Source organism: Bactrocera oleae, unplaced genomic scaffold (genome assembly GCF_042242935.1).
Source record: "Bactrocera oleae isolate idBacOlea1 unplaced genomic scaffold, idBacOlea1 ctg00000009.1, whole genome shotgun sequence".
NCBI classification, from domain to species: domain Eukaryota; kingdom Metazoa; phylum Arthropoda; class Insecta; order Diptera; family Tephritidae; genus Bactrocera; species Bactrocera oleae.
In genome coordinates, this window is record NW_027212752.1 from 165360 (window position 1) to 180000 (window position 14641).

The following is a 14641-nucleotide window of genomic DNA, read 5'->3' on the forward strand; positions in this document are numbered from 1 at the left end:
AATATACCAAAAGTAATAAAGTAATTGAAATTAAAGCATATTATACAATATGGTATATTAATTAGTGTTTGAGAGAATCATAACATGAAAATAAAAATTTGAACGCATAAAACTTTGTTTTCAATATTTATTGAAAATAAGGTAAGTGTTGGGATTGTTATCAAACGACTATCATTTAATATACCAAAAGTAATAAAGTAATTGAAATTAAAGCATATTATACAATATGGTATATTAATGAGTGTTTGAGAGAATCATAACATGAAAATAAAAATTTGAACGTATAAAACTTTGTTTTCAATATTTATTGAAAATAAGGTAAGTGTTGGGATTGTTATCAAACGACTATCATTTAATATACCAAAAGTAATAAAGTAATTGAAATAAAAGCATATTATACAATATGGTATATTAATGAGTGTTTGAGAGAATCATAACATGAAAATAAAAATTTGAACGCATAAAACTTTGTTTTCAATATTTATTGAAAATAAGGTAAATGTTGGGATTGTTATCAAACGACTATCATTTAATATACCAAAGTAATAAAGTAATTGAATTAAAATCATATTATACAATATGGTATAATAGTATATCAAGTGTTTTAATAACATGAAAATAAAAATGTTAACCAAAATACTTTGCGTGCAATATTAAATGAAGAAGTAGTGAATTTTCATATAAGTATTAAATGTATAAAGTCTATGAAGTAATAAATTTTCATATAAGTATTAAATGTATAAAGTCTATGAAGTAATAAATTTTCATATAAGTATTAATTGTATAAAGTCTATGAAGTAATAAATTTTCATATAAGTATTAAATGTATAAAGTCTATGAAGTAATAAATTTTCATATAAATATTAAATGTATAAAGTCTATGAAGTAATAAATTTTCATATAAGTATTAATTGTATAAAGTCTATGAAGTAATAAATTTTCATATAAGTATTAATTGTATAAAGTCTATGAAATAATAAATTTTCATATAAGTATTAATTGTATAAAGTCTATGAAGTAATAAATTTTCATATAAGTAGTAAATATATAAAGTCTATGAAGTAATAAATTTTCATATAAGTATTAAATGTATAAAGTCTATGAAATAATAAATTTTCATATAAGTACTAAATGTATAAAGTCTATGAAGTAATAAATTTTCATATAAGTATTAATTGTATAAAGTCTATGAAGTAATAAATTTTCATATAAGTATTAAATATATAAAGTCTATGAAGTAATAAATTTTCATATAAGTATTAAATGTATAAAGTCTATGAAGTAATAAATTTTCATATAAGTATTAATTGTATAAAGTCTATGAAGTAATAAATTTTCATATAAGTAGTAAATATATAAAGTCTATGAAGTAATAAATTTTCATATAAGTATTAATTGTATAAAGTCTATGAAGTAATAAATTTTCATATAAGTATTAATTGTATAAAGTCTATGAAGTAATAAATTTTCATATAAGTATTAATTGTATAAAGTCTATGAAGTAATAAATTTTCATATAAGTACTAAATGTATAAAGTCTATGAAGTAATAAATTTTCATATAAGTAGTAAATATATAAAGTCTATGAAGTAATAAATTTTCATATAAGTATTAAATGTATAAAGTCTATGAAGTAATGAATTTTCATATAAGTATTAATTGTATAAAGTCTATGAAGTAATAAATTTTCATATAAGTATTAATTGTATAAAGTCTATGAAGTAATAAATTTTCATATAACTATTAATTGTATAAAGTCTATGAAGTAATAAATTTTCATATAAGTATTAATTGTATAAAGTCTATGAAGTAATAAATTTTCATATAAGTATTAAATATATAAAGTCTATGAAGTAATAAATTTTCATATAAGTATTAAATGTATAAAGTCTATGAAGTAATAAATTTTCATATAAGTATTAATTGTATAAAGTCTATGAAATAATAAATTTTCATATAAGTATTAATTGTATAAAGTCTATGAAGTAATAAATTTTCATATAAGTAGTAAATATATAAAGTCTATGAAGTAATAAATTTTCATATAAGTATTAAATGTATAAAGTCTATGAAGTAATAAATTTTCATATAAGTATTAATTGTATAAAGTCTATGAAGTAATAAATTTTCATATAAGTATTAATTGTATAAAGTCTATGAAGTAATAAATTTTCATATAAGTATTAATTGTATAAAGTCTATGAAGTAATAAATTTTCATATAAGTACTAAATGTATAAAGTCTATGAAGTAATAAATTTTCATATAAGTAGTAAATATATAAAGTCTATGAAGTAATAAATTTTCATATGAGTATTAAATGTATAAAGTCTATGAAGTAAAATATAAAGTCTATGAAGTAATAAATTTTTATATAAGTATAAAAAATATAAAGTCTATGAAGTAATGAATTTTCATATAAGTATTAAATGTATAAAGTCTATGAAGTAATAAATTTTCATATAAGTATTAATTGTATAAAGTCTATGAAGTAATAAATTTTCATATAAGTATTAATTGTATAAAGTCTATGAAGTAATAAATTTTCATATAAGTACTAAATGTATAAAGTCTATGAAGTAATAAATTTTCATATAAGTAGTAAATATATAAAGTCTATGAAGTAATAAATTTTCATATGAGTATTAAATGTATAAAGTCTATGAAGTAATAAATTTTTATATAAGTATAAAAAATATAAAGTCTATGAAGTAATAAATTTTCATATAAGTATTAAATGTATAAAGTCTATGAAGTAATAAATTTTCATATAAGTATTAATTGTATAAAGTCTATGAAGTAATAAATTTTCATATAAGTATTAATTGTATAAAGTCTATGAAGTAATAAATTTTCATATAAGTATTAATTGTATAAAGTCTATGAAGTAATAAATTTTCATATAAGTAGTAAATATATAAAGTCTATGAAGTAATAAATTTTCATATAAGTATTAATTGCATAAAGTCTATGAAGTAATAAATTTTCATATAAGTACTAAATGTATAAAGTCTATGAAGTAATAAATTTTCATATAAGTAGTAAATATATAAAGTCTATGAAGTAATAAATTTTCATATAAGTATTAATTGTATAAAGTCTATGAAGTAATAAATTTTCATATAAGTATTAATTGTATAAAGTCTATGAAGTAATAAATTTTCATATAAGTATTAATTGTATAAAGTCTATGAAGTAATAAATTTTCATATAAGTATTAATTGTATAAAGTCTATGAAGTAATAAATTTTCATATAAGTACTAAATGTATAAAGTCTATGAAGTAATAAATTTTCATATAAGTAGTAAATATATAAAGTCTATGAAGTAATAAATTTTCATATAAGTATTAAATGTATAAAGTCTATGAAGTAATGAATTTTCATATAAGTATTAATTGTATAAAGTCTATGAAGTAATAAATTTTCATATAAGTATTAATTGTATAAAGTCTATGAAGTAATAAATTTTCATATAACTATTAATTGTATAAAGTCTATGAAGTAATAAATTTTCATATAAGTATTAATTGTATAAAGTCTATGAAGTAATAAATTTTCATATAAGTATTAAATATATAAAGTCTATGAAGTAATAAATTTTCATATAAGTATTAAATGTATAAAGTCTATGAAGTAATAAATTTTCATATAAGTATTAATTGTATAAAGTCTATGAAATAATAAATTTTCATATAAGTATTAATTGTATAAAGTCTATGAAGTAATAAATTTTCATATAAGTAGTAAATATATAAAGTCTATGAAGTAATAAATTTTCATATAAGTATTAAATGTATAAAGTCTATGAAGTAATAAATTTTCATATAAGTATTAATTGTATAAAGTCTATGAAGTAATAAATTTTCATATAAGTATTAATTGTATAAAGTCTATGAAGTAATAAATTTTCATATAAGTACTAAATGTATAAAGTCTATGAAGTAATAAATTTTCATATAAGTAGTAAATATATAAAGTCTATGAAGTAATAAATTTTCATATAAGTATTAATTGTATAAAGTCTATGAAGTAATAAATTTTCATATAAGTATTAATTGTATAAAGTCTATGAAGTAATAAATTTTCATATAAGTACTAAATGTATAAAGTCTATGAAGTAATAAATTTTCATATAAGTAGTAAATATATAAAGTCTATGAAGTAATAAATTTTCATATAAGTATTAAATGTATAAAGTCTATGAAGTAATAAATTTTTATATAAGTATTAAATGTATAAAGTCTATGAAGTAATAAATTTTCATATAAGTAGTAAATATATAAAGTCTATGAAGTAATAAATTTTCATATAAGTATTAATTGTATAAAGTCTATGAAGTAATAAATTTTCATATAAGTATTAATTGTATAAAGTCTATGAAGTAATAAATTTTCATATAAGTACTAAATGTATAAAGTCTATGAAGTAATAAATTTTCATATAAGTAGTAAATATATAAAGTCTATGAAGTAATAAATTTTCATATAAGTATTAATTGTATAAAGTCTATGAAGTAATAAATTTTCATATAAGTATTAATTGTATAAAGTCTATGAAGTAATAAATTTTCATATAAGTACTAAATGTATAAAGTCTATGAAGTAATAAATTTTCATATAAGTAGTAAATATATAAAGTCTATGAAGTAATAAATTTTCATATAAGTATTAATTGTATAAAGTCTATGAAGTAATAAATTTTCATATAAGTATTAATTGTATAAAGTCTATGAAGTAATAAATTTTCATATAAGTATTAATTGTATAAAGTCTATGAAGTAATAAATTTTCATATAAGTATTAATTGTATAAAGTCTATGAAGTAATAAATTTTCATATAAGTACTAAATGTATAAAGTCTATGAAGTAATAAATTTTCATATAAGTAGTAAATATATAAAGTCTATGAAGTAATAAATTTTCATATAAGTATTAAATGTATAAAGTCTATGAAGTAATAAATTTTCATATAAGTATTAATTGTATAAAGTCTATGAAGTAATAAATTTTCATATAAGTATTAAATATATAAAGTCTATGAAGTAATAAATTTTCATATAAGTATTAAATGTATAAAGTCTATGAAGTAATAAATTTTCATATAAGTATTAATTGTATAAAGTCTATGAAATAATAAATTTTCATATAAGTATTAATTGTATAAAGTCTATGAAGTAATGAATTTTCATATAAGTATTAAATGTATAAAGTCTATGAAGTAATAAATTTTCATATAAGTATTAATTGTATAAAGTCTATGAAGTAATAAATTTTCATATAAGTATTAATTGTATAAAGTCTATGAAGTAATAAATTTTCATATAAGTATTAATTGTATAAAGTCTATGAAGTAATAAATTTTCATATAAGTATTAATTGTATAAAGTCTATGAAGTAATAAATTTTCATATAAGTACTAAATGTATAAAGTCTATGAAGTAATAAATTTTCATATAAGTAGTAAATATATAAAGTCTATGAAGTAATAAATTTTCATATGAGTATTAAATGTATAAAGTCTATGAAGTAAAATATAAAGTCTATGAAGTAATAAATTTTTATATAAGTATAAAAAATATAAAGTCTATGAAGTAATGAATTTTCATATAAGTATTAAATGTATAAAGTCTATGAAGTAATAAATTTTCATATAAGTAGTAAATATATAAAGTCTATGAAGTAATAAATTTTCATATAAGTATTAATTGCATAAAGTCTATGAAGTAATAAATTTTCATATAAGTACTAAATGTATAAAGTCTATGAAGTAATAAATTTTCATATAAGTAGTAAATATATAAAGTCTATGAAGTAATAAATTTTCATATAAGTATTAATTGTATAAAGTCTATGAAGTAATAAATTTTCATATAAGTATTAATTGTATAAAGTCTATGAAGTAATAAATTTTCATATAAGTATTAATTGTATAAAGTCTATGAAGTAATAAATTTTCATATAAGTATTAATTGTATAAAGTCTATGAAGTAATAAATTTTCATATAAGTACTAAATGTATAAAGTCTATGAAGTAATAAATTTTCATATAAGTAGTAAATATATAAAGTCTATGAAGTAATAAATTTTCATATAAGTATTAAATGTATAAAGTCTATGAAGTAATGAATTTTCATATAAGTATTAATTGTATAAAGTCTATGAAGTAATAAATTTTCATATAAGTATTAATTGTATAAAGTCTATGAAGTAATAAATTTTCATATAACTATTAATTGTATAAAGTCTATGAAGTAATAAATTTTCATATAAGTATTAATTGTATAAAGTCTATGAAGTAATAAATTTTCATATAAGTATTAAATATATAAAGTCTATGAAGTAATAAATTTTCATATAAGTATTAAATGTATAAAGTCTATGAAGTAATAAATTTTCATATAAGTATTAATTGTATAAAGTCTATGAAATAATAAATTTTCATATAAGTATTAATTGTATAAAGTCTATGAAGTAATAAATTTTCATATAAGTAGTAAATATATAAAGTCTATGAAGTAATAAATTTTCATATAAGTATTAAATGTATAAAGTCTATGAAGTAATAAATTTTCATATAAGTATTAATTGTATAAAGTCTATGAAGTAATAAATTTTCATATAAGTATTAATTGTATAAAGTCTATGAAGTAATAAATTTTCATATAAGTACTAAATGTATAAAGTCTATGAAGTAATAAATTTTCATATAAGTAGTAAATATATAAAGTCTATGAAGTAATAAATTTTCATATAAGTATTAATTGTATAAAGTCTATGAAGTAATAAATTTTCATATAAGTATTAATTGTATAAAGTCTATGAAGTAATAAATTTTCATATAAGTACTAAATGTATAAAGTCTATGAAGTAATAAATTTTCATATAAGTAGTAAATATATAAAGTCTATGAAGTAATAAATTTTCATATAAGTATTAAATGTATAAAGTCTATGAAGTAATAAATTTTTATATAAGTATTAAATGTATAAAGTCTATGAAGTAATAAATTTTCATATAAGTAGTAAATATATAAAGTCTATGAAGTAATAAATTTTCATATAAGTATTAATTGTATAAAGTCTATGAAGTAATAAATTTTCATATAAGTATTAATTGTATAAAGTCTATGAAGTAATAAATTTTCATATAAGTACTAAATGTATAAAGTCTATGAAGTAATAAATTTTCATATAAGTAGTAAATATATAAAGTCTATGAAGTAATAAATTTTCATATAAGTATTAATTGTATAAAGTCTATGAAGTAATAAATTTTCATATAAGTATTAATTGTATAAAGTCTATGAAGTAATAAATTTTCATATAAGTACTAAATGTATAAAGTCTATGAAGTAATAAATTTTCATATAAGTAGTAAATATATAAAGTCTATGAAGTAATAAATTTTCATATAAGTATTAATTGTATAAAGTCTATGAAGTAATAAATTTTCATATAAGTATTAATTGTATAAAGTCTATGAAGTAATAAATTTTCATATAAGTATTAATTGTATAAAGTCTATGAAGTAATAAATTTTCATATAAGTATTAATTGTATAAAGTCTATGAAGTAATAAATTTTCATATAAGTACTAAATGTATAAAGTCTATGAAGTAATAAATTTTCATATAAGTAGTAAATATATAAAGTCTATGAAGTAATAAATTTTCATATAAGTATTAAATGTATAAAGTCTATGAAGTAATAAATTTTCATATAAGTATTAATTGTATAAAGTCTATGAAGTAATAAATTTTCATATAAGTATTAAATATATAAAGTCTATGAAGTAATAAATTTTCATATAAGTATTAAATGTATAAAGTCTATGAAGTAATAAATTTTCATATAAGTATTAATTGTATAAAGTCTATGAAATAATAAATTTTCATATAAGTATTAATTGTATAAAGTCTATGAAGTAATGAATTTTCATATAAGTATTAAATGTATAAAGTCTATGAAGTAATAAATTTTCATATAAGTATTAATTGTATAAAGTCTATGAAGTAATAAATTTTCATATAAGTATTAATTGTATAAAGTCTATGAAGTAATAAATTTTCATATAAGTATTAATTGTATAAAGTCTATGAAGTAATAAATTTTCATATAAGTATTAATTGTATAAAGTCTATGAAGTAATAAATTTTCATATAAGTACTAAATGTATAAAGTCTATGAAGTAATAAATTTTCATATAAGTAGTAAATATATAAAGTCTATGAAGTAATAAATTTTCATATGAGTATTAAATGTATAAAGTCTATGAAGTAAAATATAAAGTCTATGAAGTAATAAATTTTTATATAAGTATAAAAAATATAAAGTCTATGAAGTAATGAATTTTCATATAAGTATTAAATGTATAAAGTCTATGAAGTAATAAATTTTCATATAAGTATTAAATGTATAAAGTCTATGAAGTAATAAATTTTCATATAAGTATTAAATATGAAGTCATACAAGTTAAAAATTTAAAAAAAAAATCGATTGTAAAAATACTTTTGATGTTATTAGTTGTATTATGACCATGACGATATTTGAAAATGATATAAATTACCCACGTATATATGAGTTTTTAAATTTTAAATAGGTTAAAAGAATTTTTCCATATATTTTCGGGTTGGTAACGTCAACATGGGAGAGAACATTTATAACAAATTTGCACAAATCTGCTCAAATTGACATATACTGAAATAGTACTTATATGAAAATTTATTACTTCATAGACTTTATACATTTAGTACTTATATGAAAATTTTTTACTGCTAGGAAATGTATTATACTTTTATATATTTGAATTCCTTATGTTAGTTTATTAGTAAGAAATTGTTTTTAAATACTTATAAGTATGAATATTACTATACTTATATGATTTATGTATTTAGTACTTGTATGAAAATTTTCATACTTGTATGACTTTATTTACTTAGTATTTATATGGAAATATTTTTTACTTTATATGTATTTTTAAGTAAATATGAAAATGAAAGTTGATTTTGTGTGCCTTTTTATTCCTGGTTTTTATACAGTTAGTTTAAATAGAAATAGATTTTGTTTTATACAAAACTCTATATTCTGTACTAACATATTGTATATAATGAGCGTTTTTTTATTCCTGGTTTTTATACAGTTAGTTTAAATAGAAATAGATTTTGTTTTATACAAAACTCTATATTCTGTACTAACATATTGTATATAATAGCGTTTTTTATTCCTGGTTTTTATACAGTTAGTTTAAATAGAAATAGATTTTGTTTTATACAAAATTCTATATTCTGTACTAACATATTGTATATAATGAGCGTTTTTTATTCCTGGTTTTTATACAGTTAGTTTAAATAGAAATAGATTTTGTTTTATACAAAACTCTATATTCTGTACTAACATATTGTATATAATGAGCGTTTTTTATTCCTGGTTTTTATACAGTTAGTTTAAATAGAAATAGATTTTGTTTTATACAAAACTCTATATTCTGTACTAACATATTGTATATAATAGCGTTTTTTATTCCTGGTTTTTATACAGTTAGTTTAAATAGAAATAGATTTTGTTTTATACAAAACTCTATATTCTGTACTAACATATTGTATATAATGAGCGTTTTTTATTCCTGGTTTCCTACAGTTAGTTTAAATAGAAATAGATTTTGTTTTATACAAAAACATAAAAAATCTATTATTCTATACTAACATATTGTAGAAATAAATATTAAACAATATTTTAGTTTTATTTGTGAGCTATTCTAATATTTACTCATAAAATATATGTGTAAAAGGATGGTTTTTAAATAAAATAAAATATTAATGTGTTGCACCCGAAAATACTTTTTATCATATATTTATTATTGAAATAAATATAATAGAATTTGAAATTATTAATTTCAAATCAAGAAAAAAATGTATATACTCTTAAAAAAAGGTATATATATTGCTATATGCATTGAAATAAAGTAAAATGTATAGAATGATATTATTTGAAAATTTTGCCAATATAAGAAGAAATATCGTTCTTACATAATAATTAAATAATAATATGTATAGAGAACGAAAATTCTTTTCACGATACCAAAACAAAAATTAAAAAAATCCATTACAAAATCACACAATAGAAATGAAATATAATGAAAAAAAATATAATAAAGAAAGAAACATAGAAAAATTGTTGTGTATATTGTAAATGTTTTTATGTTTTGTGTATTTGTGTATAATTTTCAAATAAGAAAATATCATTTTAAACTTTTATATAATATAAAAAATATTATATAAAAAAGAAATATATATTATTCTGGTTGATCCTGCCAGTAGTTATATGCTTGTCTCAAAGATTAAGCCATGCATGTCTAAGTACAAACAAATTAAAAGTGAAACCGCAAAAGGCTCATTATATCAGTTATGGTTCCATAGATCGTTAACAGTTACTTGGATAACTGTGGTAATTCTAGAGCTAATACATGCAAAATAAACACGGACCTTTTGGAACGTGTGCTTTTATTAGGCTAAAACCAAGCGATTATTCGATCGTTATATTGGTTGAACTCTAGATAACTTGCAGATCGTATGGTCTCGTACCGACGACAGATCTTTCAAATGTCTGCCCTATCAACTTTTGATGGTAGTATCTAGGACTACCATGGTTGCAACGGGTAACGGGGAATCAGGGTTCGATTCCGGAGAGGGAGCCTGAGAAACGGCTACCACATCTAAGGAAGGCAGCAGGCGCGTAAATTACCCACTCCCAGTTCGGGGAGGTAGTGACGAAAAATAACAATACAGGACTCATATCCGAGGCCCTGTAATTGGAATGAGTACACTTTAAATCCTTTAACAAGGACCTATTGGAGGGCAAGTCTGGTGCCAGCAGCCGCGGTAATTCCAGCTCCAATAGCGTATATTAAAGTTGTTGCGGTTAAAACGTTCGTAGTTGAATTTGTGCTTCATACGGGTAGTACAACTATAATTGTGGTATGTACATTACCTTATGTATGTAAGCGTATTACCGGTGGAGTTCTTATATATAATTAATACAATGTATTTTTTATATATTCCTCCTATTTAAACCTGCTTCAGTGCTCTTCATCGAGTGTTGTTGTGGGCCGGTACAATTACTTTGAACAAATTAGAGTGCTTAAAGCAGGCTCCAAATGCCTGAATATTTTGTGCATGGAATAATGAAATAAGACCTCTGTTCTACTTTCATTGGTTTTTAGATCAAGAGGTAATGATTAATAGAAGCAGTTTGGGGGCATTAGTATTACGACGCGAGAGGTGAAATTCTTGGACCGTCGTAAGACTAACTTAAGCGAAAGCATTTGCCAAAGATGTTTTCATTAATCAAGAACGAAAGTTAGAGGTTCGAAGGCGATCAGATACCGCCCTAGTTCTAACCATAAACGATGCCAGCTAGCAATTGGGTGTAGCTACTACTATGGCTCTCTCAGTCGCTTCCCGGGAAACCAAAGTTTTTGGGCTCCGGGGGAAGTATGGTTGCAAAGCTGAAACTTAAAGGAATTGACGGAAGGGCACCACCAGGAGTGGAGCCTGCGGCTTAATTTGACTCAACACGGGAAAACTTACCAGGTCCGAACATAAGCGTGTAAGACAGATTGATAGCTCTTTCTCGAATCTATGGGTGGTGGTGCATGGCCGTTCTTAGTTCGTGGAGTGATTTGTCTGGTTAATTCCGATAACGAACGAGACTCAAATATATTAAATAGATGCTTTCAGGATTATGGTGTTGAAGCTTATATAGCCTTCATTCATGCGTTCATCTTGAATGTACAAGTGTTTGAATGTGTTTATATAAGTGGAGTCGTACCTGTTGGTTTGTCCCATTATAAGGACACTAGCTTCTTAAATGGACAAATTGCGTCTAGCAGTAACGAGATTGAGCAATAACAGGTCTGTGATGCCCTTAGATGTCCTGGGCTGCACGCGCGCTACAATGAAAGTATCAACGTGTATTTCCTAGACCGAGAGGTCCGGGTAAACCGCTGAACCACTTTCATGCTTGGGATTGTGAACTGAAACTGTTCACATGAACTTGGAATTCCCAGTAAGTGTGAGTCATTAACTCGCATTGATTACGTCCCTGCCCTTTGTACACACCGCCCGTCGCTACTACCGATTGAATTATTTAGTGAGGTCTCCGGACGTGATCACTGTGACGCCTTGTGTTTCACGGTTGTTTCGCAAAAGTTGACCGAACTTGATTATTTAGAGGAAGTAAAAGTCGTAACAAGGTTTCCGTAGGTGAACCTGCGGAAGGATCATTATTGTGTTCCTATCCGAAAAGAAAAAAAAAATAATTATATAAAAACAAAATAAAAAAAAAGAATAAAAAAGAAAAAAAAGTTTTCTTTTTGTTCTTTTCATTCAAAATGTTTTGAATTATACAATGTTTTGAATGTTTTTCTGTTTTTTTTTTTTTTTTTAACTCCTTGTAATGCATTATGACAATATATATTATATTGTGAACTTCGCATACATTGTATTTGAACGCAATAAAAAAACCTTTAAACATATAGCTGTACTTATTATTTATATAGAAAATAATATTTAATTGTGATATTTATATAAAATATTATAAATGATAAGTTAACTTGTTCACATTAACGTGTGTAATACCTTTTTTTTATGGTATTTTCTATTTGTGATTAAAAACATGTTGAAAAATTTAAAAAAAGAAAACGCACAAATAGAGAAGAAAATAATATATAAAAGGTATTACTGTTTTTGTTGACCTAAGACATGCGCAGCTGCAAATGTTTGGGTTTAAAATTACAATTTATTGAAAGATGTTTTAAACTTATGTATTAAAAATTTATTATTGATTAATTATTAATACTTTCAATAAATTAAAATTCTTTGACTTTGAATTAAAAAAATACAAAAAAATTATCACTCTAAGCGGTGGATCACTCGGCTCATGGGTCGATGAAGAACGCAGCAAACTGTGCGTCATCGTGTGAACTGCAGGACACATGAACATCGACATTTTGAACGCATATTGCGGTCCATGCTGTTATGTACTTTAATTAATTTTAAAGTGCTGCTTGGACTACATATGGTTGAGGGTTGTAAGACTATGCTAAATTAGTTGCTTATTCTTTTAGTCAATTAATAGAATTTAAGCATATGGCATATTATTGGATTGTATTTTTCAATCCATAATATTAATAGCATAAAAAGAAATATAGAAAATATATTCTTGAATACCTCATATTTGAACGAAAATTTATGATAAATGAGAATCTTAGTATTCCCATAAAAGAAAAAATTTTCAACATTATTTAAATTATATTAAATAATACATAAGAGGAATGTCTAGCATAAAATAAATTTTTATTCTAGAATTAATTCACTCTATTGTATTGAGAAAAATTTATAATAAAAAAAAATATATGATATGTGGAGGAATAATGTTGTTAATTTTATTAATTATTATATTATGAATTTTAAAAAGGGATGAAAAGATTGAATAATATTGAGTAATCAAGATATAAAAATATATTTCTTTAAAATAGCAAATAGCAAAAAAATTAAATAAAAATAAACAAATCAATCTAAAATATATTTTATACAACCTCAACTCATATGGGACTACCCCCTGAATTTAAGCATATTAATGAGGGGAGGAAAAGAAACTAACAAGGATTTTCTTAGTAGCGGCGAGCGAAAAGAAAATAGTTCAGCACTAAGTCACTTTGTCTATATGGCAAATGTGAGATGCAGTGTATGGAATATCTTAATATCTAGTATGAGAAATTAACGATTTAAGTCCTTCTTAAATGAGGCCATTTACCCATAGAGGGTGCCAGGCCCGTATAACGTTAATGATTACTAGAAAGATATTTCCAAAGAGTCGTGTTGCTTGATAGTGCAGCACTAAGTGGGTGGTAAACTCCATCTAAAACTAAATATAACCATGAGACCGATAGTAAACAAGTACCGTGAGGGAAAGTTGAAAAGAACTCTGAATAGAGAGTTAAATAGTACGTGAAACTGCTTAGAGGTTAAGCCCGATGAACCTGAATATCCATTATGAAAAATTCATCATTATAACTGTAGTATTTAATTTTAAATATTATAGTAATAGTGTGCATTTTTTTCATATAAGGACATTGTAATCTATTAACATAATAAAATATTTATCAAAAGATCATTGGTTTTTAAGTTTATTCAAATTAATTTGCTTTTAGCTTATTAACATAGAATAATTACTGATGATTTGATAAAGTGTTGATAGATTTTATTATATATAATGCTAAAATTCTTTTGAATTTTACAATAATATTATTATCATTGATTTTAATATTAATTGTATGCATTTATATGATTAACAATGCGAAAGATTCAGGATACCTTCGGGACCCGTCTTGAAACACGGACCAAGGAGTCTAACATATGTGCAAGTCATTGGGTTATATTAAACCTAATGGCGAAATTAACTTAACTGTATTAATAATGGGATTAATTTTTAATGTATTACATTATTAATTCAATCCCGGGGCGTTCCATATAGTTATGTATAATGATAATTTATTATTATTTATACCTCTAACTGGAGCGTACCTTGAGCATATATGCTGTGACCCGAAAGATGGTGAACTATACTTGATCAGGTTGAAGTCA

The 14641-nt window shown here is 22.0% G+C and overlaps 3 non-coding genes across 3 annotated transcripts in view; all 3 read left to right on the forward strand.

The window, feature by feature from the left end:
• Window positions 1–10292: 10292 nt before the first annotated feature.
• LOC138858367 (small subunit ribosomal RNA) lies at window positions 10293–12282 on the forward strand. Its single transcript, XR_011397501.1, has one exon. It is a non-coding gene; the product is annotated as a small subunit ribosomal RNA (ribosomal RNA).
• Window positions 12283–12908: 626 nt separating this feature from the next.
• Window positions 12909–13087, forward strand: LOC138858404 (5.8S ribosomal RNA). The gene has a single exon (XR_011397539.1). It is a non-coding gene; the product is annotated as a 5.8S ribosomal RNA (ribosomal RNA).
• Window positions 13088–13589: 502 nt separating this feature from the next.
• Window positions 13590–14641, forward strand: part of LOC138858424 (large subunit ribosomal RNA) — a 3977-nt gene continuing 2925 nt past the window's right edge. Inside the window, exon 1 of the ribosomal RNA XR_011397559.1 lies at window positions 13590–14641. This exon is cut by the window's right edge and continues 2925 nt beyond it. This is a non-coding gene — a ribosomal RNA (large subunit ribosomal RNA).